This window comes from Balearica regulorum, chromosome 2 (assembly GCF_011004875.1).
Source record: "Balearica regulorum gibbericeps isolate bBalReg1 chromosome 2, bBalReg1.pri, whole genome shotgun sequence".
NCBI lineage: Eukaryota > Metazoa > Chordata > Aves > Gruiformes > Gruidae > Balearica > Balearica regulorum.
Window position 1 is genome coordinate 45,219,422 of NC_046185.1, and position 26,597 is coordinate 45,246,018.

Here is a 26,597-nt window from a genome sequence, read left to right on the forward strand (position 1 = left end):
TTAAAGAGTAAACCTTGTAAACCCACCTTTCATCATCTGGGATCTAAAGCATATACTTCTTCTAACTTTCCTTTCCATTGAGCTGGGCTTTTCCCTTTCTGGATTATGCGTCCATTCCGGATGCACCTAATTGTTCATAGTGAGGTGAGGTCATACGAACACACAGCAACATCTTCTTATGTATAGGAGGGTTTATCAAAGGATTTAGGCTACTGTTTGACAATCATCACATTCTACTACTAAACCCTTCTATTCAGTAAACAAACACAACATTTAGCAAATTTTCTTCAATGAATTATTTATTACATATAGAATTGGGAGGTCTTACCCACTTGTAAAGAGACTAGCCCTGCTCCAGGCTTAAGAGCAGTTATGCATAAGATTTTTAAGAGGACCCTAGAGCAGCAGTGCTCAAAAGTGCCTGAAAAATGGTTAAAGATTTGCCGATCCAATTAACATTTTTGTTCTCCTTCATGCGAACAGGGCAGGAAGACAAAGCTTGTATTTTCAGACCTTCCCCAACAGAACACTGGAGTGTATGTGCTCTCTTAGGTTCCCAAATTACACTTAGCTAGACTGTATTGCTTGTCTTCAAAAGGGATGAAGACAATGTCTGTGGCCTGGTTTTTGGGGATCTTTCTATATGAGCATAAATAATAATGTAAAAAATATTACTCTAATAATAAAAATAATAGCATCAGTGTACACAGTACAGTGCCATGTTTGGTCAAAGAATTAACACATCATTACAAAGTCTAAACAACAGGGTAAAAATAAGTCTTTTCCCAAACGGAGTTCCAGCATCATGGGATTTTTCAGTCTCTGTCAGTATATTTGAAAACGCTCAGCTGCCTGAGGAATTCCTTTGTCCCTGGACTAGTTCCCTGTAAATCTTCAAGATACCAACCTTGCAATAGCCAATGCAAAAACACGTAAGGCTGTCAAGCTTCTCAGCTCACCTTCACTGCCTGTGCATATCTCCCACCGCTCCACCTAGAATCCTGCTCTGATAAGGCTTCTGGTCAACATTTCCTGAGGACAGCTGTGGTGTCCCCCAGATATGTTCACCCAACACCACTTCTGCACAGCAGTAGGTCATTTAGGTCATGGTTGGGCAAAAACACAGGAGGAAAAGAAAAACTTCTATTCTGAGATCTCTTTCCATGTAAAATAGTTTCTGGTGGTTTTAATGGAGGCTTAGGATTCAGGTTGTAGAGAATAAGAATGTGAGGTAGTTATACACAGACCACTTGGACTTTCAAAAGGTTTACATGACAAAACTCTTTTACATTTTCATCAAAACTTGTAACCAATTGTTCCATTTGCCCCACAAATTTCAAGTCTCTTATTCAGAAACTTAGAGACTGAATTAACCAAGATAGAGTAATGCAAATGAATACATCTTCATCTAACCATAAATAAGTATCTGATGGAATATTTCAAGGCTTCACAACATTACATTTTCTTACGTTCTGTTCACTTTTTAAGTCAAGGATTTAGGAAAGGAATTTGTTCTTTCTTTCTTTCTTTCTTTCTTTCTTTCTTTCTTTCTTTCTTTTCCTTCCTTCCTTCCTTCCTTCCATCCCAAGAAACAACTTTGTGAAACTAGCACTTAGAAATACTCATGTCTAAAGTTAGAAACACATTTAAATATCTTGCTGAACTAAGACTTCACATCTTCTAAGACTGCAGTTGAATTTTCTTCTTCCTATATGTAAAAATATTATGATTCTAAAATTATTTTGGGATTAGCTAACTTCCAGAAGTAATAGATTCAATAAGACTTCTTAACTTGACAGTAATATTTGAATTACAATTTTGATCATATCATAAAAAATAAATGTTACAGTGTATAATATAAATATATCAGATGGCATCTTTGTAGAGTAACAGCAAATCCTGGGAACTTAAGGAATCTGAAATAGTCCACATAAGCAATATCAAGTAAAAATCCTGACATACACTATTATAGCAATTACTGGAAAGTCTCAGGGAGGGTCCTTTCATATTTATAAGGCTGCATAGTAAAACACATAGTACATAAACATTGCACAAAGTACTTTAAAAGCAATATAAACTAGTCTAACTGCTTTAGCTGTTACTCAGTTGGTCCTGAACCACACTGATAGAATAGAAATTATATTTCAAAATCTAACATTTAACAGCTTTAAAAGTGGTTCTCTAGAAACCACATTTTATGCTTTCCTTTTTTTTTTTTTTCCCTGTTTTGTTTTCTTCTCTTATCATTTGTTTTAAGGAATATAGAACAACAACAAAAAGATGAATTTCAGGTCATGAGATACCATACTAGCCTCTACTGGTCTAGGTGAGATCACTTGCAGCGATAGCAGTAATTTTGAGGCTTTTGTAAAAGACGACATGCTTCCAAACTGTAAATCCTTTGGGCTTCAGTGAAGTTAATCATGTGACATATATTTTTATCTCATTTGCTTGACTTCCATTTTCAGCAGAGGCCATTTAAAAAAATAAACAATAAGAACAATAAAAATCAAACAGTACTTTAATTGATAATTTTTTCATCCAAGGTATTTGGACCATGATGAATCTGAAACTGTAATTGGTATGTGTGACTGAAGTATGTTTTCTATTAAGTTTGATCTTATGGAAGTAGTCATGAGTTGCACTGATTTGCATAGACCTAAGAATACCAAGAAGCTGACAAATAATAAATACATAAAATCTGCACTCATGTATCCTTTTCATTTCTAATCCTTTTGCTTGTGCTATCTTACTGCCTCCACAACCTACCAATATTATCCTTCTTATCCTTTTTAAATTTTGATGTCTCACTCCTTATCTTTTTACAATTTATATTAGTTCTTGGTTTCAATTTCTGCTGGAGTTCCTCCTAAAGTCAAATGCCTACTATTTATGACTGAAAGTTATGTAAAAAAGCTGCATGTAGTGTATTTGTTAAGGTTTAAGAGCATCCATTCTTAGATTACAGTATTAGAAATAACAAATTCACAAATATTTGAAAGCTTGGACTGAAAGAATTTGCTATAATGCTCAACCTTAAGTCCTACAGATTTTTAATTTCTAAATTCTGAAGATTTCTAAATTCTGAAGTATCACATTTATCAAACTTTGGGCAATTGTAGGTCATTTAGTATACCCAAAGAGCTGCCTAAACATTTATTTTTGTCTTCTTCTTCCTTTTAATATACCAGATACAAGAATCATCTCCCAAAATCAGAAGGTAGTTCAAAACTAGAAAACAAAATGACACTGGAATAATATAGCAGAGTGTCCTTCCCAAATCCTAAAGAAAGAAAAAAAATAAGTATATTGCTTACAGAGCAATGCAACCTAAGTTTGACCAAATATAAGTGGGAAGAAGTTTTAAAAACTGCTTTGTAAAATGCTTAAAAGTTCTGCTTCAGAAAAACTGAAAGATGTGATACATTGCAGTCTGCTGTGTAAAGTCATTAAAAGAACATGTTTCTCAATACGCAGCTCATTTGACGGATGAGCTTTGTCTGGATAAAACCTATTGCTCATAGATATATTTTATTTTTTTTTTATGACATCATTGTTTAAATAAATGTGCAATCAGCTTATATTAGCTCTATTTGAATTCAGGCACTTGTCCAAATTCTTAATTTTCTATAATCTTTCTTTGAAAAGGATGCATAATAAACCTGGTAATGATTAGCAGCTAACTGTCCTTCACCTATTACACTGACAAATGACGCAGTAAGCTGATGGTGGTTTAGGCAATGCAACAGGTTTGAGAAATTGCACTCATGCTTGTTAAGTCAGGAATAAAGTGAGTCTTTGCCCCCACTATACTCTGTGTTCTGTAATCCCCCAGGTAGAAACCTTCAGAGATACTGTTTTAAAATATGGATCAAAGCATCTTAGAAACACGTGCTACTTTGAGATTAAATTTCAGAGGGCCATTAAATTAGAGCACTGACTAATACTTCTTCCTTTCTTCTCTACCACCTCTCCTTTCACATTTCATGAAACCATGTCGGGGATAGTCTGCTGAAGCAGAATTAGAATTCCAGAGAGAAGAGTTGAACTGCTGAAATGTTAAACATGTCAGCATGTTAGAGATCCACACTTCTGCTCTACAGCAGTAAGTAGTACAAGGTCTAACTGCCTCTTCCTGATCCTCAGGTGAAAAGAACAAGTGATGTCAGTCACATTCAGCAGGCACCTACTTACTGTCTCTTACCCTGGCAATTCAGGCTGAAATTAAGTGCTGCAAGAACATTCTGACACTCTGAAACTGCCTCCTAAAGGGAGGTATAGTACATGAATTAAAAAAAAAATATATATATATATAGCTCTTTTATATTAAAAGCATTTTGCAAGCGCCAGTAAGAAACATCAGAGTTTTCTTAAGGATTCTCTTGATAATAAAGCCGATTATGGAAAGAAAACTTAAGTGAAAAGGTCAATATATACAGTTTAACATGGAAATTAATGTATTATTTAAAACATTTTCGCAGATGCTGCTGCGGGTTTCAGTGAGTGAAAAGCTCTAATCTCAGTTAATATGCAATAGAAGAATATCTTCCTTTTTCTGTCCTCTATTCACTAAATAAATTCCAAATCAATAAATAGAAACTCCTATCTGCACGTAACATTTAGCTTCAAAATCCAAATGCCAAAAGGCATGAAAAGCAGGTGCAGAAGTACCTCAGGACGTAGTTGCACTGAATAATGTTAGAATGAGCAACACATTTTGATGCATATCAGAGGCAGATAACACAGAATATTTACTGTTGCTTTCAGTGTCCTAATGTTAACTCACAGTCACCTAACCAAAAGCAAAAGGCCACCAGCTCTGCAATTATCACTCAAATAGCTCATTTAAGATTAACAATAATCTATTAACTTTCAACTGTTGTAGATAAAAGGGAATCAGTAAAGGAAATTAAGTGCAGTAGCATTTGGTTCAGCTTCAGCCCACCTTTTTATTTATGCAAATCTATTAATTCAGCTGGGTTTTAATAGCAAACCTGGGATGAGAACATGGCCACAAACAACAGGCATCGTGGCCCTTGTTTGGCTCTAACTCCTCAGCTCACAGACAATGAAGGATACCTGGTGATCCAGAGCGTAATATCAAGTTGAGCCCCACTCCAACAATCACCTCCTTTCCACACTCCCGAATTCAGAGATGTTCAAAGTATGACGGTGGAAGAAGGTTTTAAAGAGGCATGACGGAGGGCCACACCAAGGCACAGGACAAGAAGACCGGTCCTGTGTCCCACTGAGGCTGTCCCTTTCCTCTTGGCTGTGAAGGACACATCAACACTACCTAGGCAGCTGAGCAGGGAGCAAGAGCTGGAAAGTCTCGAGAGACAGATCCATTTTATTCCAGGTATTAGGACCCAAGCAGACTACATAAAAATGTATGTTTGTACACAGTTTTTTTATTGAATGAATTTTTCTTTATGCTGCCCATAAGAAACTGTAAACTCTTATCTACTCCTTCCTTACTCAATAAAAAAAAAAATAGAAAACCTCTTTTCCAGTCATATATATTCATAACCCTAGTGACAGCTATAGCATGCCAAAACATCACCTTCAATCCATTCATTTCATTTAAGAGTGTTTCTTTTCAAATAGAGAAAAATAAAATTACTCTCCCATGTAGTAGGCTTAAATAAATAAATAAAGTTCTAACGAATTTCATCTTCACAGATAATACAAATATTGTCAAGGCCCCGAGAGCACTGCCAGCCCTGACTGTCCCTGCCCAGCTCTCCCAGTGCTCCCCTCACCCCACCCTGCCCAGGCCCCAGGACCCCATTCCAGCCGCCGAGGGCCATTGGTCCCTGCCCAGTGACACCACAGCAGGGCCAGTCTCCATCTGCCCACAGCCCGGCCCTGCCTGGCCATTGGCCCTGTCAAGCTGGGCCCACGCATGGGCCCACATCTTGGCCCAACCTCAGCTCCTCCCTGTCCCCAGGGTGGTGCCCGATGTCCCAGGCTGGGGGCTGCCCTGGTGCCCCCCCCCAGCTGCCCTGCTCCTGCTTGGGGCTGCCAGGCCCTGCCCTGCTGTCCCGGCGGCCCCTGTGGCTCCCGGCCCCCAGCGCGCTGCTGGCCCTTGTGATGCCATCAGGACAAAACGTGACTATACAGTAGAACATAGCTTCAGCAAGATGTTAGAATTGCTGTATTTTTCCATGGCAGTTTTAGCTTATCTGAAGACTTTCGGTTGGTTAAAAATTGAATTAAGTCTCTGACTTTTCCAGTTGTTAAGGTAAGAGGATATACCCTTTTGTAGCACTACAGTGCAGATGCACGCATGGGACTTTGAACTGAGTTATGTGCTCATCTACAGCAATGACGAAACTAAAAGTCAAGCCTATCAGAATAACAGCACCACTTGTAGTCTACACCAAAACAGCTGAGAGCTGAACCCACAGTACATTGTGTTTTATTTGTTCTTCACTGTAGCTCCTTGGAGTTTCAGTGTGTCAGAGAGATGCTGAGGCTGGCTGCCTGGTTGGTTACGTGGCACTTTTTTTTTTTGCTGATGTTTTTTGAGAGAATAGGACATACCTGTATCAAGCTGTGGATGTAACTTTTGTATTCCTGTCTCCATTTCAGAATTTAACCTTTATTTCACAGAATAAACTCCACTTCAAATTATCCATCAGTTTTGAGCTAAATGGTGACAGACACTGAAATCTGACATGAGATGCCATCTGAGATTGGTCTAGGGGCCTTAGCTCTGCCTTTGTCTCAGCCACTGGTTCATCACAAAAGGAAAATTGTGTCTTTATAAATGAAAGCATAAAAAATGAAGACAAAGATATTATCTGTGCCAAAAAGAGGGAGACCTTACATTTAAGGAATAAATCTATATCGAGAAAGGAGTCATTCAGACCTACACATCAGACAACCAAAGTGGAATGAGAGAGGAGGAAGAAGGAGCATCAGCTGTGCCTGAGACTCTTATGTGAGATACTTGCCACTTCTGTTGCAGGATCGGGACAGGCAGTGACGCAGCCACAACAGTCAGAGCACCGAGCCACACTCCAGTGCACTAAGGTACATGGGAAGTGATGGTGGATCCTTTCAGTGTATCAAACTGTGGACTTGGGCTATGGAGGACAAGATGAACTGCCTGTTCAACCAGCTCTCCTGCCAAACACTGTCTTCTGAAAGAGTGGTGGACAACAGGTGGAAGCACCATCACAGAAGCACGGGGATTCAAAAGAACATGTGAGTGCAGCCATTTACATCTAACAGAAAATGGGAGTGAAAGGGAGAAGAGTGTGCATCTTAATTTTACAATATATAGGTCTGCAACTCTCAAAGATGTTCACAAATAGTAAGAAATCCATTTATGAGACATACATTCTTGTACATACATACAGGCTTGCCTTGCCTCTAGTAAGACGTTGAGCGTACCTATGGTATAAAATACACAACTACAATTTGTATTTAGTAATTACAAAATTTATATACTTTTTTTTACTATGCTATACATCATACAGCTTGCTCCAAAACCATATTTTTAATAGTCCTCCTTTTCATTGAGAGTGTCATATATGCCATAAAATTTAAAATATTGCTGCAGCTGGAATTATGGCTACAATTATGGAGGATGGCTCAGTGCCTTCAGCAATGGCATAATATAAATCCTACATAATAATTCCATTTCCCCTCCAAATGTTCAATCAGATTAATTTACACAAGTACATTGCCCTTTTCCTCAGATGCCACAGAAACAGTCGCCCTGGAGTGAAAGATAATCGCTCTTTAGACTCAGCGTTGTGCAACTGAATGGGGTGAGACTTTCTCATTGAAATGTAATGATTGTACAGCCAACTGTTGCACAAGTGACTGGATGAAAAGTTGTTTCTATGAAAAAGTTGACTTCTATGACCGCTGTTAAAAAAACTTTGCATAAGCACATGAAGAAAAATATTTTCACAAATAAAAAGCTACATGTGAGATAACAATAGAGCTGACCAATTTCACTGGGTAAGGGAAAATAATGACCGAGCACAGTAAAGCCATACCTCAGTGTTAATATTGTTTTATAAATATATGCTGTATGTTAAAGTTTAGTATGAAATACAGCATTCAGTGTGAAGAATAAAGTCACTCTGTCTTTCTGTAGCTGAAAGTATGGCCTGTTTTAAAGTTTTATATTGCAATGTCTAACACTAATTTTCAGAGGACTGGGCAGGCATTTATTTTTATATATTCAAACCTTCATAAGTAATACAATTTACTCTAAATATGGAATGAATTAGATATGTTTTATACATCGTAGGCTACCTAATGCTTTAAAAGAATATTGTTTTGGTAATGACCACATTTCATAATTTTCTGTCCATGTTATGAAATCAGATGAAGTTAAACAATGAAGACAAAAGCTATAGCCAAGTATCAGATATCTAAGAGAAAACCCAGGTAACTTCCAAGTGGAAACTGTTAATTAACTTGTCCTACATTTCATTTGATCTCAAATTTGTCTTTTTATGAATTGTGCACAAATCTACTCGACACCAAGAATATTTTACTATCACTAGTTATGCCTTACTTGTTCAGAGTTTTGTAGATGAAACTTTGTCTCTGATGACCTCAGTGGAAATTTTGCTGTTATCTTCAAAGACACTAAGGACTTCACAATTCTCAGCAGGTCCTTCCTGGTTAGTAAACAAGGTGTTGAGTCTCACTATGTTTTCACGCACCCATTGGACTCTTTAAAGCTATAGTAACTGCTTTAAAGCTATAGTAACTGACAGAACAAAGGAATTCCCCCAAAACCTCTGGTTCTGTGACAGATAGAGTGGCATTTTACACAATGGTACAGTCATGATACTAAAGCCCCACAGTTTCACTTACACCATCAGTTGTAAGAACATGTTACAGGGACCACTGTTGTGAGAAGAGTCTTCTGCATTTGTTCTTCATTGGGAGACCAACATTCCACTAGCCCCACAATCTACCTTCATACAAAGCATATCACGGTAAATATAACTAATGTTTTCACTTATATAATTGACAGTAATGACACTTCTTTTCATAGTAATTGAACAGGCATCTGTTGCAACCCATCAAAAGAGCCTTGCTCGCCAAAATGCTTAAGCAGAAAAAACAAGTTCTGATTTTCAAAAGAAAATGTCATTCATTATGACTCATAATGATAAAATGTACCAATATTAAAACAGAATGCTTAAAAATTACCATTATTTTTAAATAGCCATAAATTAAGATTATGAAATGAAGATATAGCACAAATGAATAGATTATCTCAAGTGAAGAAAAAACAATATATTGCATTGTTATGGCCTCTAATGATGATTCAGCTTCACTACAGTGTTGGTTGTAGGTTTTTATTTTAATTTATAGTCTTACATATACTTCTCTTTGGAGACTGAATGATTTCTACTTATTTGTTAAATTCATGGAAACTACTTCAGTCCCAAATTTACTATTAAACTAAACTCATTAAAGGGTGATTATCAACATTTTTTTTAAAATAAATGTGAATTGAAAAAATGTTCAAGTTACTTTTATCAGCTATGTTTCATAATCTGTACCACAAAGTTCATCCTGGAACCCAAACAAGGGAAATCTCTCAGACATGTATGAAACTATATTTATATGTTAATGTTAATGAAAAGAACAAATTCTTTCTATCTGTCTTTCCATTTCAGTTTGGGAGACCAAATAGTTATTTTAGTTCAACCAAGCTTTCGATCAGCAAACAATGCTTTAGACTTTGTAAAGTCAGTACAGAAAAGCATTACATGTAACAGGCACTTTTATGACGCCAGCTGCCCAATGATTTGATGGATAAATGGCATATATTCTGGCTCTAGCCCCCTAAACAATCTCATGCTGTCACTCTTAATTACAAAAAGGTTCTTGTTACCTGGGACCACATTCTTTACAAATTTACAAGAAAGTTCCTCCATTTTTTCTGAGAAGTATTCTTTTTGAAAGCTCCCTAAGGCTTTTTCTCTTGTTTTATTTTTCTGTAAGGAAAGGATCCCACTCCAGATGTGTTTTGTTTTTATTTTTCAGGAAATCAGTGAAGGTATCATTAACCACATTTCTCACTTACAAGTAATATGGTTATTAACTTCCTTCTGATCTCTCCAGTGGGTACCTCTTTCTCCAAGTCATAAGGACAAGCTCATGGCTGAACCTCTACAGTCTTTTCTAAAATTCTTATTATGGGAGCAATATCTGACACCTCTTCACACCTGCAACCACTTTTGATGGAGAAAGCTTTTACCAGGGCAAAGCTCAAAAATATTCTAAGTATGAAAAGTTTATCAATTTTATTATATTTATCTTTTAGCAGGTATAAAAATAATTAAACAAGAGATACACAATCTCAAAATGTAGGTGTTACCATTCACTGCATTCAGATGTTAGTAATATCAGAATTCATTGAGGTTTTCCTCAGCGAATAAAGAAACCAACATAGTAGTCCCAATGTTTAATTTATTTCTTACTCAGAATTTAATTTCCTGTTAGACTTCTTGTTTCTGCAAAGTGCTTCAAACCTGGTTCACACTATTTGAAAGCAATTGACAAACTGAGCATCAGCTTTTGATAGAACTTAAGAAATAACTGGCATTAAGCTAGTATCAATTTGTGCTTTCATACACAATTCCCTGTCATTTTTAAAGATCTGAACTAAAACTGAAAGTGTTCTCTTTTTTGTTTTGTTTTAGCTTTCCTACATGTTTCATTTTTTGAACGTAGCTGTCTGCAACTTCATACAATATGTATAAGTGCCATCACTACTAAGCAGAGGATGGTAATTCTGTAGTCTTTCTCAATACTAGCTTTAGAACAGAACATATCATATACCAGGTTATCCACTGTAATAAAAAATTACACAGCAAAAGTATACAGATAAGCAATCAAATTTTTAAAGACTGAATTAGTCTTTAAATAAATATCAAAAAGGTTCTTTTGTGATAACATGCTGAACTTAAATAATACCTCAACATCTTCTTTAATGTACTATCAAGGCAGTCTTTGCCTCAGGGAGCTAGAACTCTCCACAGCACTGATTACATATTTGGTAGGCTGCTCTGTTTTCATGGTGTCCCACCAAAATCAGTGGGGTATGAAACAGGAACACCAATCTGGCAATGTGTAAGAAACCACTAAATGAGTGTCTAAAAGACAGACATGGAAGATGAGATGTTCTGCAAAAACTGAAAGAGAATGTAACTGACTATTTTTTTCAGAAGCAAGCTTTCAAAGGTTTGAGAGCTCCACTGAAAAAACATCTATAACTGAAAAAAAACATTACCTTGATTATATGTGCCTATTTTGGAATATATTTGACATATAAAAGCAATCTAGATTTTTCAATAAGCAGGACATGTGAAACTGCATTTTTGCAGCTTAGCTTAGTGCTCTGGGTTTCTAAGTTCCAGAAATCAGAGCAAGAAACACAGACTCGAAATCACAATTTTAATGTTAGACTTCATCTTACTGAAAATCTCACCGTGGTTGTACATTCCTCAATGATATAATTTGTCTTTGAGAAAAGAAAAGAGAAGTTTGTTCTTACAGCAGAGTATATTTATCCATATGAGAAAGCCTACCAAAGAGACGCAAATGTAAGGTAAAGCCAAAGGGAAATGCACTTTCTGTGTTAAAGTTACTGAGGGGGCACTCCCAGTCACATAATCATATCCATGATTAAGCCATCCATTCACTGAAAGGAGAATAAATATTTCTTATTGTTGTATGTATCAGTGTGTTGGTTTTGCGTGGCAAGGTTTTGGCAGTGGAGGGGCTACAGGGGTGGCTTCTGTGAGAAGCTGCTAGAAGCTTCCCCTGTGTCTGACAGAGCCAATGCCAGCAGGCTCCAAGATGGACCTGCCGCTGGCCAAGGCCAAGCCCATCAGCGCCTCTGTGATAACATATTTAAGAAGGAGAAAAACAGTTAGAGAGCACTTTTTGCAGCCAGAGAGAGGAGTGAGAAGATGTAAGAAACTCTGCAGACACCAAGGTCAGTGCAGAAGGAGGGGCAGGAGGTGCTCCAGGCGCCAGAGCAAGATTCCCCTGCAGCCTGTGGTGAAGACCATGGTGAAGCAGGCTGTCCCCCTGCAGCCCATGGAGGGAGGATGAGGGGGTGTAGAGATTCCACCTGCAGCCCGTGGAGGACCCCAGGCCGGAGCAGGTGGAGACACCCGAAGGAGGCTGTGGCCCTGTGGGAAGCCCATGCTGGAGCAAGCTCCTGGCAGGACCTGTGGATCCGTGGAGAGAGGAGCCCACGCCAGAGCAGGTTTGCTGACAGGACTTGTGACCCCGTGGGGGACCCACGCTGGAGCAGTTTGCTGCTGAAGGTCTGCACCCCATGGAGGAGACTCACGTTGGAGCAGTTCATGAAGGACTGTAGCCCGTGGGAAGGACTCACATTGGAGAAGTTCGTGAAGGACTGTCTCCCGTGAGAGGAACCCCATGCTGGAGCAGGGGAACGATGAGAGGAGTCCTCCCCCTGAGGATGAAGAAGCGGCAGAAACAACGTGTGATGAACTGACCGTAACCCCCATTCCCCATCCCCCTGTGCCGCTGAGGGGGGCGGAGATTGAAGCCGGGAGTGAACTTGAGCCCGGGAAGATGGGAGGGGTGGGGGGAGGTGTTTTAAGATTTGGTTTTATTTCTCATTCCTCTACTCTGTTTTGCTTGGTAATAAATTAGATGAATTCCCTCTCTAAGTTCAGTCTGTTTTGCTTGTGACGATACTTAGTGACTGATCTCTCCCTGTCCTTATCTTGACCCACAAGCTTTTCATTATACTTTTTCTCCCCTGTCTAGTGAAGGAGGGGAGTGATAGAGCGGCTCTGGTGGGCACCTGGCCCCCAGCCAGAGTCAACCCACCACAATCAGTATCTCAATCAATGGACATTATTAGCCACAATGGTGAACTGATCTAAAGAGATAGTAGGAAAGGTCAAAAGCTGATGACGCTTTTCCACTACCTTGCATCTTACCTTCAAAAGCATCTCACTGTATCATCCTACTTACTAATTTGTAAGAACGTATGAAGAGTAGGCTTGGCCAGATTAGTACGCTAGTTTTGAGAACACAGACAGTGTACTTTACAGAAAAACAGCTGTTCCTACTGTGCTGTACCGAACTGTTATGTTGGGGTTTTTTTTTTCTCTTTGACATTGTAACCTTCAGAACTCTGCAATATCTGAAATATCATTGACACTAATGTCAGTTACTATGTACAGATCTTCTTTACTCCAGAGACTGAAGTGTGATTCTAATGTTCCTCAACACAAGTTACTATTAAAGTTTTCGTTTTAATTTCAGAAACAGAAGGCTCTATCAGCAGCTGAAATAAGGTTTCCGTAGCTTACATTGCCAGTAGAGGATGGCTTGAGATAAAGGACCGTTTGTTTCATCCAATCTGCTCAAGCACTACAAAAGCCTCCTGTGGTCTACTGTTTATAGTTTTGGGTACAATACATCAAAAAACCAAACATGGAGCAGATGGAGACAGTTCAGGGGACAGCAATAAGAATAATCACACATCCAAAAAATATGGCCTATAGACTCTGAGAATTTAAGTCATTCTAGACCAGAACAGAGAAGACTAAGAGAAAGCAACACCTACAGCCACATGCTTTTATATATACACACATAAATACATATATGCATACATAAAAAACCAGAGAGAATGGAAACAAACTGCTCTCCATGTTTAATGTGCATAGGCCAAGAAGTAATGGGAGTAATTCAGAGTGAGGAAGATTTAGGTTACACACTAAGAAGAATTTTCCTTTAGTAGAAACCCTTAAGCAGTTCACAGAAATCAGCTAGCTAAGGAAGCTGTGAACTTCTGTCACTAGAGGCGTTTCATTCTTTTTTTCTAAGAATTAATTAAATAAAAATATTCCAGGAATGGTTCAAGTAGAGCAGATCTCACACTCTAGGGAAGAATTGGACAGGATGATCTCTCCAAGTTCATTCCAACCCTCTTTTCTAGAATATTACCATTTGTAAAAGTTAAATTTCAGGTAAATTAAATTTCAACTTACATGTTTTTTTATCTGCAGCTGCAAACCCCAAATCCATCATTACATTCCCCAAAAATATGACTATGCAATACATTCACTACATGTCATATATTAATGCACTCTGGTTATGCAAACAGAATTAACTTTTTATTTTCATTTAAACCAGAACTGCATAAGAAAAAAACCCCAAACCAGTCATGTTCCCAAGTGTTGCTTTTATACAGAAAATTAAAAAGAAAAATTAACTAGGGAGTTACAGAGCATTTTGAAATGCAATTTGAAAATATTTATATTCTGTTCATTAAAGCTGCAAAACTGGGTGCAGCACAGATACCAACTTCAAAGCCATTTCATTTACTATATGCAAAACCAGGAATGTGTGAAAAGGACAAACACAGGCTTTACTTCAGTTTCTAGTCAGGTGATTTGCTATCATTCATTTAGGCTATTTATTACTACTGATGTTATAGACAGTATTTAAAGTTGACACTGACGATCTCTTTAAAGAAAACATAAAATTGTTCGCATTGAACATTAAACCTTCCGTATATGCTTTGTATTTCTTTTTGGTGAGGATATGATGGCTTTATTGATTTTTTGTTCCATTTGTGTCCATTTTGTGTCCAGCATTCTGACAAAGAACAGGAAAGCACAGAACAGCGATGAATGCCTGTTATGTACAATTTATAAATGGTGATGATTACATTTTTGTTGCTTCATTCATATAAATAAGGTGAGATATCTACAAAAAGCAAAGTCTTAAGTGCATTTTTAAGGTCCAGTTCATCTTGTAGGAAATAGGTTTTTAAATTATTTTTGCAGTGATAAACCATTTTATTAAACCTCTGCCTCTTGTCTTTTGCTTACGCAGCATTATAAAGTGACATTTAGCAAAATCCTTACTTGTCATAAATTGGTAGGTTTCCATCAAAAACTCAGTGCCTTGATTCAGATGTGCAAGGGTACTCAAGTGCAAGTAGTTTGCTAGCTGCAAGATGTAAATGTTATCCAGAAGAGTAAAATTCACCCTTGAAACAGGACTTTCACAGGGCATAGACCTTGTGCTGGCAGAATATATCAGGGCTGAACTCCAGCAGAGGTAATTCTACTGTGATTCAGAAAAAATTCCATTACTGGAGCTGCAGAAGTTTTGTTGGGGAGCTGGCAATTATTCACTGGTAAAAAAAGCACTGAAGAGAAAATGTGTATTATGTCAGAAAAAAATTGTTTCCTGAGACATTCTAAATGTACAAATTATTTGTTTCATCACCAGTGTTTCATTAGTGATGATGACAGAGCAGATTTTTATTTTGATATATAGGAATCTCAACCCACATTCACCATAAATTTCTCTAATTTACTGATTTAGATAGAAAGTTCCCATAGCCTGAAAAAGACAGAAGTGCTCAAAGGGAAAATAAATCAAAATCATAAAATAACAAATCTGGTATTTCTAATTATGATCTCCTCTGAATACATTTAACCTTCAAAACCAGCATGCCTGGATTATTTCCAGTCATGATCTTTTCTTGGAAACTTGCATCTGTACAAAAAAATCATAAAAAAGAATACAATTACTCCATTAAAAATTTAATTTTTTTTTTTTTTTTTTTTTTTTTTTAATGAATGGCAGAAGTCCAGTAAGGAAAAGTCTATCATTGGCCAAATGATTACAAGTACATTAAATCTTATACTCTGAAAACAGCATTTTAATTGAGAAAATTAGAGTGCAGAAATTCATTGATCTTTAAGCATCAATAACACACTTTTTTTTTTTTTTTAATATACATCAAGTTAAGCACCATAATATTTTGGCCTATATGATGTATGGAGTGCTTCAAAGCTACAGAAGTCTACAACTATCTGGAATCAGATCTTTCCATGAAGCAACTCTCAGGAAAGAAGAACTTACGGCTGGCAATTAACAAGCCTGAAAAGACAGGACCCATGATGCAGAAGTTTACAGGACAACGCAGCATGATGTGTGGTTCCATCTGTAACTTTATTTTATTAGTTCCAGTCCTCACATGCCGTGTCCAAAGTTGACTTCTTCTGTCATTGACAAAAAATGTAAATCGTTTGTAAACAGGACAGAAATTTGATTTAATTTTTTGCACATTTCAGATCAAGGTGATTTCTACTTAATCTCCCACTCTCATTAAAAAGTGATTCAGTAAACATCCATCTAACGTCTATAATTCTGATAATGATCTAGTTTGCTATCAGTTCCCACCTATTGGGGAAAAATAAAAAAAGAAAAGTTACAATTTCCTGTTTGTTTCCTAGGGCAAAATAGACTGCCAAACAGAAATAAATTATTTTATTGAGGACACATTTACTGGAGATGGTATATAGTTATCTAAGCAGTTTTAGTTGACTTGAATGTCAACAATCACCATCTTTCTTCAGACAGAATTATATGCAAATACACAGTGTAACAGTTGGGTTACAAAAATTCCACATTTCCTGCAAAGACATTTTGTTCACGTATGGTAAATTTAATGTCTCGGATGTCTTAAACACACCCAGCAACTGGGTGATCTGGAAGCCTCAACCTCAGCAGCACGTATGCATACACTACTCATACCCGTTTGTTCTGCAAGTCTGTACCTCCTTGAAATGAAGCGCTGCCTGGAATGCCAGAACTGGGCAGTGCAAGCCTAGGAAGCATGCAGTGCAGGAATTGCTGCAATTTTCTGATACGCAGCAGTCCTTCTAATAGTACTACTCAGTAGGTCTCAGGAGTTGTGACAGATCTGCAAAACTCACCTTAGATATTGCAAGAAGGCTGCCTGAGAAATCTCCCAAGAATGGCAGCTGTGTGAACATACAAAGTACTTAGCCAACTGTATCAGATATGAATCTATAGGAGACATATGATGAAAAGGTAAGAATATCCTCTCCTACTCTCACAAGTACATTGCACTGTTTATTTACAGTGAGAAGCTGGTTCACTCTAAACACCTTTGAATGCCTACCTTTTTACTTAGAACACCAGAAACTGTATTACATATACTAACTACATAAGTGACAGCTGGTATGCTATAGATATTTCTCAAGAATAAGCTATAAAAATATCTATCAACTGTCCCTCAGATACCAGCTGGCTTGGAGCAACCAATTCCTTTCACGCTTGTCAGAGGCTAACACTGGTCAGTAACACGAGCCAGCAGAGCCATATAGAAAAGTGAAAGAATTTAGTTACCAGTTCATTTTGAGAAGTCCCGATACAAAACTAAAGTCCATATTTCTTAAAATTCATTGCCAAACTTTTTAATAACATACATTTCCAAGGTTAGTCAGTCACGTATTTTGTCTTCAAAGTAAGAAAACACTTATTTTCTCTTTCTGTAGGAAGGTAAAATAAAATACTGGTAAATGTGTATCTCTAATGCTGTCGTATTTTTATTTTTCTGTTTAAGAAGACCTGGCTGTCCTATTGGGGCATGTAGCAATTAAAAAGCGTTTATCCCTCCCTTGAGCATGGAAATTCTTTAAATTCAGTTGCCCACCTCTGACTGTGAAAGATGAAAACTGCTAGAGCACAATGGAAGTAATAATGAGTTCTCTGAAGTTAAGCATGTCATGGTCACAGATGCAGGCTCTGCAATCGAACAAAAAGAAAAAAAAAAAGAAATTAATCTAGACAGTAGATTCCTGTTGAATTCCTCTACTGTCATCAGCTGTTTATTGTCATGCTACATTATGAATAAATGAAAGATTTAAAAGGTTTCAGCATTTATTAAATTCCTAATTGGAATCACAGATATTGAGATCTGAGACTACTTCAAGTCATTTTCACTGATAAGCAAGCTCATCATAACATCCTCAAAGAAGCTATTCAATAAATATGCATAAGCAGTTGCTGAAGCAGAAAGCTGTTTCTCTCCACTCCATAAGAGTAAGAAGTTTTGGGTAGTTTCTTTACCATAAATGTATCTAAATCAGTAGAGGCAGAAGTAAGCAGTTTGATCTGAAGCTGTACCAGTGTGCAGAGACAGATGGAAAACAAGAAAGAAATACGAATTAGGAAAGCACTCTGAAGTGGGCATGTTTCACAAACTGAAGGAAATGGAAAACTCAGGAGTATTTTCAACATAGTGTGTATAAAAATCCATAGTATATCCCTTTCCAGCATATGCAGTAATTCATACAGAAAAAAAATGCAAGAAATTCTCTGGACAGACAAGGAAATAGAGGTGTATGTTCCTGAGTGAGAGCTTACAAAATACAGCAGACAAAGCGATCCAGATACACAGACTCCACTGGATTTGTACTATAACTGAGACTGACCAACAGTCTCCTCTGCATCTTTCAAACAAACAAGGATGTATCTCCCTTACATATAATCTATACTAATATCCACTATTATCAGTCCATCTTGGACAAGATTTGGGAATTTAAATAGATGAATACCCTTACAATACAAAAATCATCAGTGACATATAAAGCTATACTTCACATATCATTAATGAGTCATTATTTTGTTGTCAGGTAGATCTCGGAAGTAGTATTTGCTAAGCGTCTGTCATCAGGGTGACTGCCAACTTATTTAGCTATTCTATCACTCACACAAATTTCATTCTTTGAACTCACCCATCTCTCCCTACTATCTCCCTTTTTTAAGTACAGTGCAAAGAGTCAAAAGCAGGGCTGAGAAAAAGAAAGAAAGAAAGAAGAAAAGGAATCTGGCACTGTTTCACGATCACCCTTTTGAGCAGCTGCCTGGATCTGAGATTCCATGTTCAGAAGATGGAGGGTGAACAGGATTTTTGCAGGCAAGGCAGACCAAATGGTAAGCACACCGTCAGGGGTTGAGGCAAATTCATACCAATGAGTTAAAGAACAAAATGCTGCAGGTAAAAGAAATGGCAGATTCTGAGTTTCTAGATCTAGACAGCAACCTACAGGCAAACTTGTGTGATTTGTTAGTTAAAAAACCAGACTCCTCTAAAAGGAGTCATCTTATCTTCTATGTAATTTTCAAGCTGTCAAATCTAAGCTTATGATTTTATTGCCCTTAAGGTTGAAAATATCCTCAGGGAAAACATTAGTCTGAAAGCAAACTGAATTGCAGGCATTTTAATATTAATCTGCTTTACTCAATACAGCTCGCCCATTCAAATGACTCTTCGTTGTTTCAGAGCAATTTTGCTGTTGACTGTCGGGAAGAATGACAGGGAGCTTGGCACAGATAGGTCTGAATCCCACTACCTGTCTGATCATAAAAACCTTGGGGACACAACCCAATCCACCTAAATTCTGGCAGTCTTCACTTCCTATATACTTAATAGAGTTTAATTCTACTAAAGTAGATGAAATAATTTTCTGGACATCTTCAGGGATACCTGCTTTTTTTCCTGTTGCCTCCATGCAATGGGAAGCTTTGGCTCACCCTTTATAACTAGGAATTTCCATATATTTAAAAAGAGGAAAAGAAAACAGCATATATAAGAAAATAAAGAGGAATCCTATGTCGCTGGCAGGCTATTACAGATATTTCAGATCTGCAGCTGAAATTATTATTATTATTACTACTACTACTACTAGTAGTATTACAGAAGTTGCTTCTGACTTAGTAGACAAACCTTTTCTTTTTTTTCATAGCAGCAGTTAAAGGGAAGGAGTCTATAGAGATGTGCTGAAGAATCTTGTAGGTAGGCATTCAAATGTATACAAAAAAGATCCACAGTGATCTACCTGTACCCACAAACATGCAAGTGTGCCAGAGGAAAGGACTGCATTGGCCAGGGAAGTATTACAGCTTCTTTCTTTGATCTTCTTATCCTTTGATAAAAGGGAAAGAGGGGAACTTATGAGCAGTTTACATAACAGAAGATCCCAAATGAAGTAAATCACCTTTAAGAGTAGACTAATGAAGTGCAAGCTACAAGGCCAGAAAATGGGGACTGCTGCTTTCACATGCCAGGAAAGATGCACATTTCAAAAACAGGCATTTGGGTAACAAAGTTTGCTGCTTATGAGCAATCCACAATGTCATCATTAGATAAGACACCGACCACCTTCTTGTCCTTCTGGTCTCTGAAATCATCAGAGTTCAACCATAAAAACAAAATCAAGTGAATCCTCAAAGGACAAAAGCACAGAAGATAGCTCACAAAGAGAACGGTTGCACTATACTGCTACTTCCCAACGTGAAGGAATGAAGGGAGAGGAGTGGAATAGCAGCATTTTGAGGGATGCTGAAAAGCTGTTTATTGTCTTCTTATTAGTATAATCTGGATAAAATGAACAGCCCATCTATTTTCCGTAAAGTGGAGATGGAGTGAGAAATAGTCTTAAAGAGGGACTGAGGTGCTGACAGTGAAGCTCCATTAATCTCTGAAGAAAGAAGTATGTCTAAGTAAATAGTGGATAAATATCATTCCATAGTGGAACAAATAACTGTGAGCTGTTTACCTGGTCCAGCAGGTGCCAAGTGCTGCTTTTCTCTCTGATTTCTCCGTCTTCACAGCTCTCAGTTATATCATTTAGACATTGGTGAGGAAGCTCTAGCATTTATAGCCAGATCAGTTTCAGTGTAGATGTATGGACCATAGATTTTGATAGTAGTGCAAATATTTCTTGTATTGATACATTCTATAAGGTTCTTTCCTCAATTTTAATCTCAGGAGTAATACATAAGGGAGATGAAAAGTGTGATTGTGTTTTTGTAGAAACAGGAAGACAAATACCAGGCCAAAACATTAGCTCTTGACAAGCAAAAATAAAGTCTCTGGGAAGGAAATTGTGTCTTGTTTGAGGGGTTGTGTCTGCAATTCAGCTGGACAGGACAGCAGCACTTCTGTATCTGAGGCAGCCAGATGTGGCCTGGCCACAGACAGGAAGATCTGATGCTGTGCTTTGCAGAACACCACCATGAGCAAAGCTGCACAGTTCCCAGTCTACAGATGGCTCATGCCAGTCAACTTGCCGGTGTTACACTGGGCCTTCTTGCAAAAGATCACGTGGACATGCTCTCGCCCATGTGTTACACTTAAGTTATCTGATTATTTATTCCACTAATAAGGAAAAAAAAAAAGATAGGCCACTGGGTTTAGAACTAGATATAGGCTCAGAAGGGCCACTTTAGTTTCTTATTTGATACAAACTTACATTGTGCTTTAAATGAAAACCTTTAGATCTAAGTTTATAACAAGATGATACCCAAAATACATCTTCAGCTAACTCCAAACTCTGCCAGCAGAAGCAGGTATAAGATGCCCAGCCTTCTGTCTGGGCGGTTCTTTCAGTGCCCCGTTGCTTCCTCAAGTTCTGCACTCAGGTTGCCCTATTTTAACCGGGATGAGCAAATAGTCTCCGAGCTCATATCCATGACCCTTTTGAACTCAGCAAGTAGGATTGCTTGCAAGACCCAGTCAGACAGTAGTTCTCAGAAGACAGCTACCTGTGCAGACTCTGTAAGTCAGGATAACACTATCTACACAGACAGACTTTTATAACTCAGCTGCAAAATCTACCCTGTATTGTGAGAAGCTTTTTTCCTTTTACTCTTAAAAATCAGACTTGCTTATAGACAACTATTGTCATTTCCAAACTGTAACATATTTCCTTGGTAGAAAAAATAAGTATATTCCAAATTTGGGAGATTTCAAGCTAAGCTTGTGAAGGGCATTTAAATTTGGTTTATATGGGAAGAATGAGGTTTTAGAATAGATACAATGAATTGCAGCAAAGCCTTAATAGTCTTAGTTTTGTCTGCACTACAGAGAGCTTGTAGAAAGACTTAAAATGACTGTGGACATTTAAAAAATGGTAAAAGAAAGACACATTAGGTGTCAGTAAAAAGAGTGACAGCTAGCCTAGGAAAATATTTTCTGATTTAATCAACTGAAGCACAATGGAGATTCTTGAGAAGAAGAGTAATTTTTAAGGTAAAATCCATCAGTATGTGAAACTAAAGACAGGTTTTAACTATCATGACAATTGCGTGCAAACAAGAGAGGATAAAATGAGATCTGAATACTGTGAGGCACAGGTAATTTAGAAAGATCAGAAAGAACAAAGAATGAAAAAATGCTTTACTACTATCTTGAAAAAGAGAAATTAATTTTCATAGGAGAATGTGAAAGAAATTCAAATTATGGAGAATTATAATACTTTGATAATCAAGAAAAAAGACAATAGGAAGTTATTATGGAAGATCCAAATAATTAGTAAATAATTAACATAATATGGATTAGGAAAGAATTAATTGCAAATTGGATTATATTTATATGTATTAAATATAAACCAGAACAGAATATCAAGTGAAGTCATAAAAAAATGCCCTACAAAAAATTCTAATAATGTAACATACTAATAAAAAGGCAAAACCAAAATAATCTTGAGTAACTTTGCAATGAGAAAGTCTGTAACTGGGAGATGAGATGAAGAGCTGTAAAATCAACCACCAAGACCTACTTGGACATAAGGGGAAATTTAAAGAAAACAAAACAACCTTGGGAAACAAAAAGTGCTGAACTACAGCCCAATAAATGTAGGAAACATGCACAAAATACCCATTTTCTGGTAGGCATGCAATTCTGAAGTAAAACAGAAATGTATGAGTGAATTTATGTGTGCATTTTCAATGTAAATTCTTGGCAAAAATCCTTGGCTTCAGTATTCCTAGCTTTGGATACTCAGATCAGGTATCTAATCATGGTAGGCTCTTCTCCCTCTATTGTCAACAAAAAAGACAGCAGCAGACACATTTAGACCCTCTGAAACACCTGCCAGAGATATTTCTTTCCATCATCAGGAACACAACTGTTTATTAATGGAAGCATATACTGGGCAAATAAAACATGGTAAATAAAGTGGCTGAGTATTAAAAAAAAAAATGTGTGAAACTAAATATACTTCCTTGCATTTAGAGAAACAGAGGACAGGAAAGAAAAAGACAGCAGTTATACACAAGTAATTTCAGTACTTGTCTCTGTGAGGACTTGAAGTATCACAGTATTTAGAACCATTTTCAGTTTTGAAACAGTATGTGTGAGATATGTGGGGATGTGTGGGGAATCTGTACAACTCTCTGCAGATGTGTGGGGAATCTGTGAGGGACTAAGTATGTCTAGGATGAGTGAGTGTTTTCCTTGCTTTGGAAATTATTCTGCTCCCTTTGAAGTTAGTAACAATTTAATGGAAATTAAATAATTCCCTTCTGTATGAATAACTTAAGAGTAATATCATGTAAATAATAAAATTACTTGATAATAAACATCAGTAGATATGAATTCCCAAGAAAGACAAAAGTGCATAATGTGTATAAATGTATCGCATGTTAGTACTATAAGTATAATATTCTTTAAAATGTAATAAATGCTCAGCATTTATATATTGAAAAAGCAGTAATTACAGTTAGTAAAAAATCTGGAACTGGTTATGAATGAAATATATTATAAAGTGAAACTATAGAAAAAGAACACTATTCTGTTTAAATTCTAACTATATTCTGTTTCAGCGATAATAATGCTCACACTTTAAAAAGAATTATCCAAGTTGCTTTCAAACTCTACACATGATCTTTGTCATTTCAATAGGTAGGAAATGGTACAGAAGAAGGTCGTTAGAATAATAAAGTAAGTTAGGGATCTTAGCTCATGATAATGGATAAAGAAAAGATTCACATTTCTAGCTGAGGAGATCTTACTAACATAACACAATTAAGAAAGGACTGAAACTACAGAAGTGTCTATTTGTAACAAACACAGGCTCAGGGGTTTAGAAGCCCAGACTGAAACAGGAAGATGTAATACAGTGGACGTGGAATTCCATTAGTGTGTAGTATGAGAGGAGGGATAGGGGGGAGCCAGTCTTCCAAAATAACTTTTGACTCAGCTGCTTCATTCACCTGAACATGCACCTTAAGCATGCCATTTCTTCAATATATTCTCTGTCCAAAGTCATAAATATTTTAAAATATTCCTATCTCAAACTACAATGATAGACATATTATTCACAAATACTTTTTAGGAAATTATTGTCACAGTCCTCTGGCAAGAGCAGAATCAAAGGAAGAATCAGGGCGCCTACAGGAAAGATGGAGAGGACTGTTTATCAGGGAGTACAGTGATAGGACAAGGGGTAATGGCTTTAAACTAAAAGAGGGTAGATCTAGATTACATATTAGGAAAAAATTCTTCACTGTGAGGGTGGTGAGGCACTGGAACAGGTTGCCCAGAGAAGCTGTGGATGCCCCATCCCTGGAAGTGTTCAAGGCCAGGTTGGATGGGGCTTTGGGCAACCTGGTCTAGTGGAGGGTGTTCCTGCCCATGGCAGGGGGTTGGAACTAGGTGATCTTTGAGGTCCCTTCAAACTCAAACCATTCTATGATTCTGTGATTCTAAAACTGAAGACTATAAGCACTTAAAAATTTAAAGCAGAATAAAATTTTAGCCTCAATTATCTGGTGTAATATGTTTATTTTATTTGGGGAAGATAAATGTTTGGTTAAGCTAATCCAACAAAGAAAGATTTTTGTCTTCATCCACAAAAAAATTTCTCATAATGGAATATTAATATGGGCTAACTGGTTGCAGAGATACATTTTAAAATGTCTGACACTCTAAATATACATGATGTATATGCTAACCTCTTTAAAATCAATGATGATCAAGAACTTAACATCGGACAAAACATGTATTCTGATCACTCAGCCTATTCTTCACCTTGTTTATCAGCCCATAGGTTGGCAACAATCTCTCCTGCTTGAGATTTCATAGCCAGTGAGTCCTACTTAAGGTGATGGGCGATCCCAGACATGTATCCTGACCAGCTCCCAGTTCCTCAGTAGAGGCAGATACTCCTCTCCTTCCATCTTCCCCCTTTCACTCTGAACCTATGTTTTCATGCAAAGGACATCTGACTGTATTTCACTCTAAAGAGGTGCTGCTATCCAGGGACTAGAGGAGCAAAGTACATGCCAGCACAGCACATGTCAGAAGGCAATTTGAAAAGGAGCCTCAGATACTGACAGAACTGAGGCAGAATGTTGGCTGGTTCCCTGTTTTCAAAATCCTGTATCTATATTTTAAATGGGATTTTTAACCACTGTATTTTTTATGACATACTGAAAAAGTAAAAACAACAACAAAAAAATCCTAAAAAAATACAGTAGGAGCACATCACTAGGACATAGCCAAACCTATGATACACAAAGCCAAGACCTTACACTTTAGATACTGAATGTGGCAGATCACTGCCTGTCTGCTAAGACATTTCTGAATGATGAAGTGCACAGATAACAGCATCAGCAGTTCTGCATATGGAGAATATCTGTAACAGTAGTGATGCAAATATACTTTTTGGAAAAAAGAAAATATCTAATTCTTATTTCTCCTGAAAATATAGAGAAGATTCCTACAACAATACCCAGCTGTGGGTTTAATCATCTGGAAAGAACCCAAAGCACCCCACAAAGAATGCAATTAGTCTGCAAATGGGGTAGGCCTAACCACTTTCGCCTGGCTGCTCCTCTCCATTTCATGAGTACCCAGCTCTACGGGGTGCCCACATCATGTAGGCAGCTACGAGATGGAAGCTATGCCCACTCTTCAGTATTGGTCCAGTGACTATTTTGAATAAATGAGATTGATCAAAAATGAAATGGTTTTCACACTGGCCTACTGTTTCATTATTTTTACCTGTTAATTAAATAGAGGATGTCAAGCCACTCTGGAAAAGACATTTGGAAAGATCCTCAAATAAACCTTGCCAGTATAGTCATTATGCCCTGCTGCTGCTAAGTTAATGCAAACAACAGATTATTAAGCACAGATGCAATCCAGAAGTATAGAACAAGTAAAACACTTTATTTCATCAATATTACATATTTTTTCCCCTATAGTAGATAATGTCTCTTGCTTCATGTTTTGGAATTATAGAAATAATGTGCAATGCAGATAAACTTCTCTGGAAGAGTATTCTCTAGCTGTTTTATTAATAACCACAGAAAGCTGATATCAGTTAGCTGATCAGTTAGACATACACTACCAACAAAAATTCTATCCTACACTTTGCTCATGCACAATCAATATGAATATCTAGAAGGCTAATACATGCATATAGCCAATCAGAAGAAAAGCATAGTTTTATTCCAGCATCTTCAGGGTTTTTTATTTGCAGATTTTCATGAAAGTCGTCAATTAACAAGCATAGGCAAAGTTAGATGACCCTCTACTACACTGTCATTCTCCTTCACAAAGAAGAAAATAATCAGGATCCATGGAAACCAGACAATGTGGCAGGAAAATAAGACATTTAAATTAAACAGAATAAATTAACCCAAAAGGATACCAAACATTACAAATATGTACTGACCCTTCTTCTAAGAAATTTTCAATGTTCAGACTAAAGGTAAATAAATTTTACTTTCCTACAGGTATGATTTAAATTTTAAACTTATACCTATAGATGGTGAAAGAAATGCTCCATTAACAATTTTATTTGACAGGCATGTTATTGCATAAATATCAATTCTCATTTTCCACATAAATGGTGCTGTTGGCTTTTAAATATAGTATTCATGCAAACATGTCTTATTTCCACCTTTCAGTAGCCTTGCACTTGTGATGGTAATTG

General features: G+C 37.2%; 1 protein-coding gene across 3 annotated transcripts in view; it reads right to left on the reverse strand.

Moving 5' to 3' along the window:
* SNTG1 (syntrophin gamma 1) overlaps positions 1 to 26,597 on the reverse strand; it is a 365,935-nt gene that overhangs the window by 187,283 nt on the left and 152,055 nt on the right. Inside the window, exon 1 of one of the 3 annotated variants that reach the window (XM_075744112.1) lies at positions 17,522 to 17,599. The exons of the other annotated variants lie outside the window; for them this stretch is intronic. The gene's annotated coding sequence lies outside the window, so the exon portion shown is untranslated. Of the gene's footprint in view, positions 1 to 17,521; positions 17,600 to 26,597 lie in introns of those variants that run through there. 3 annotated transcript variants of the gene reach the window in all.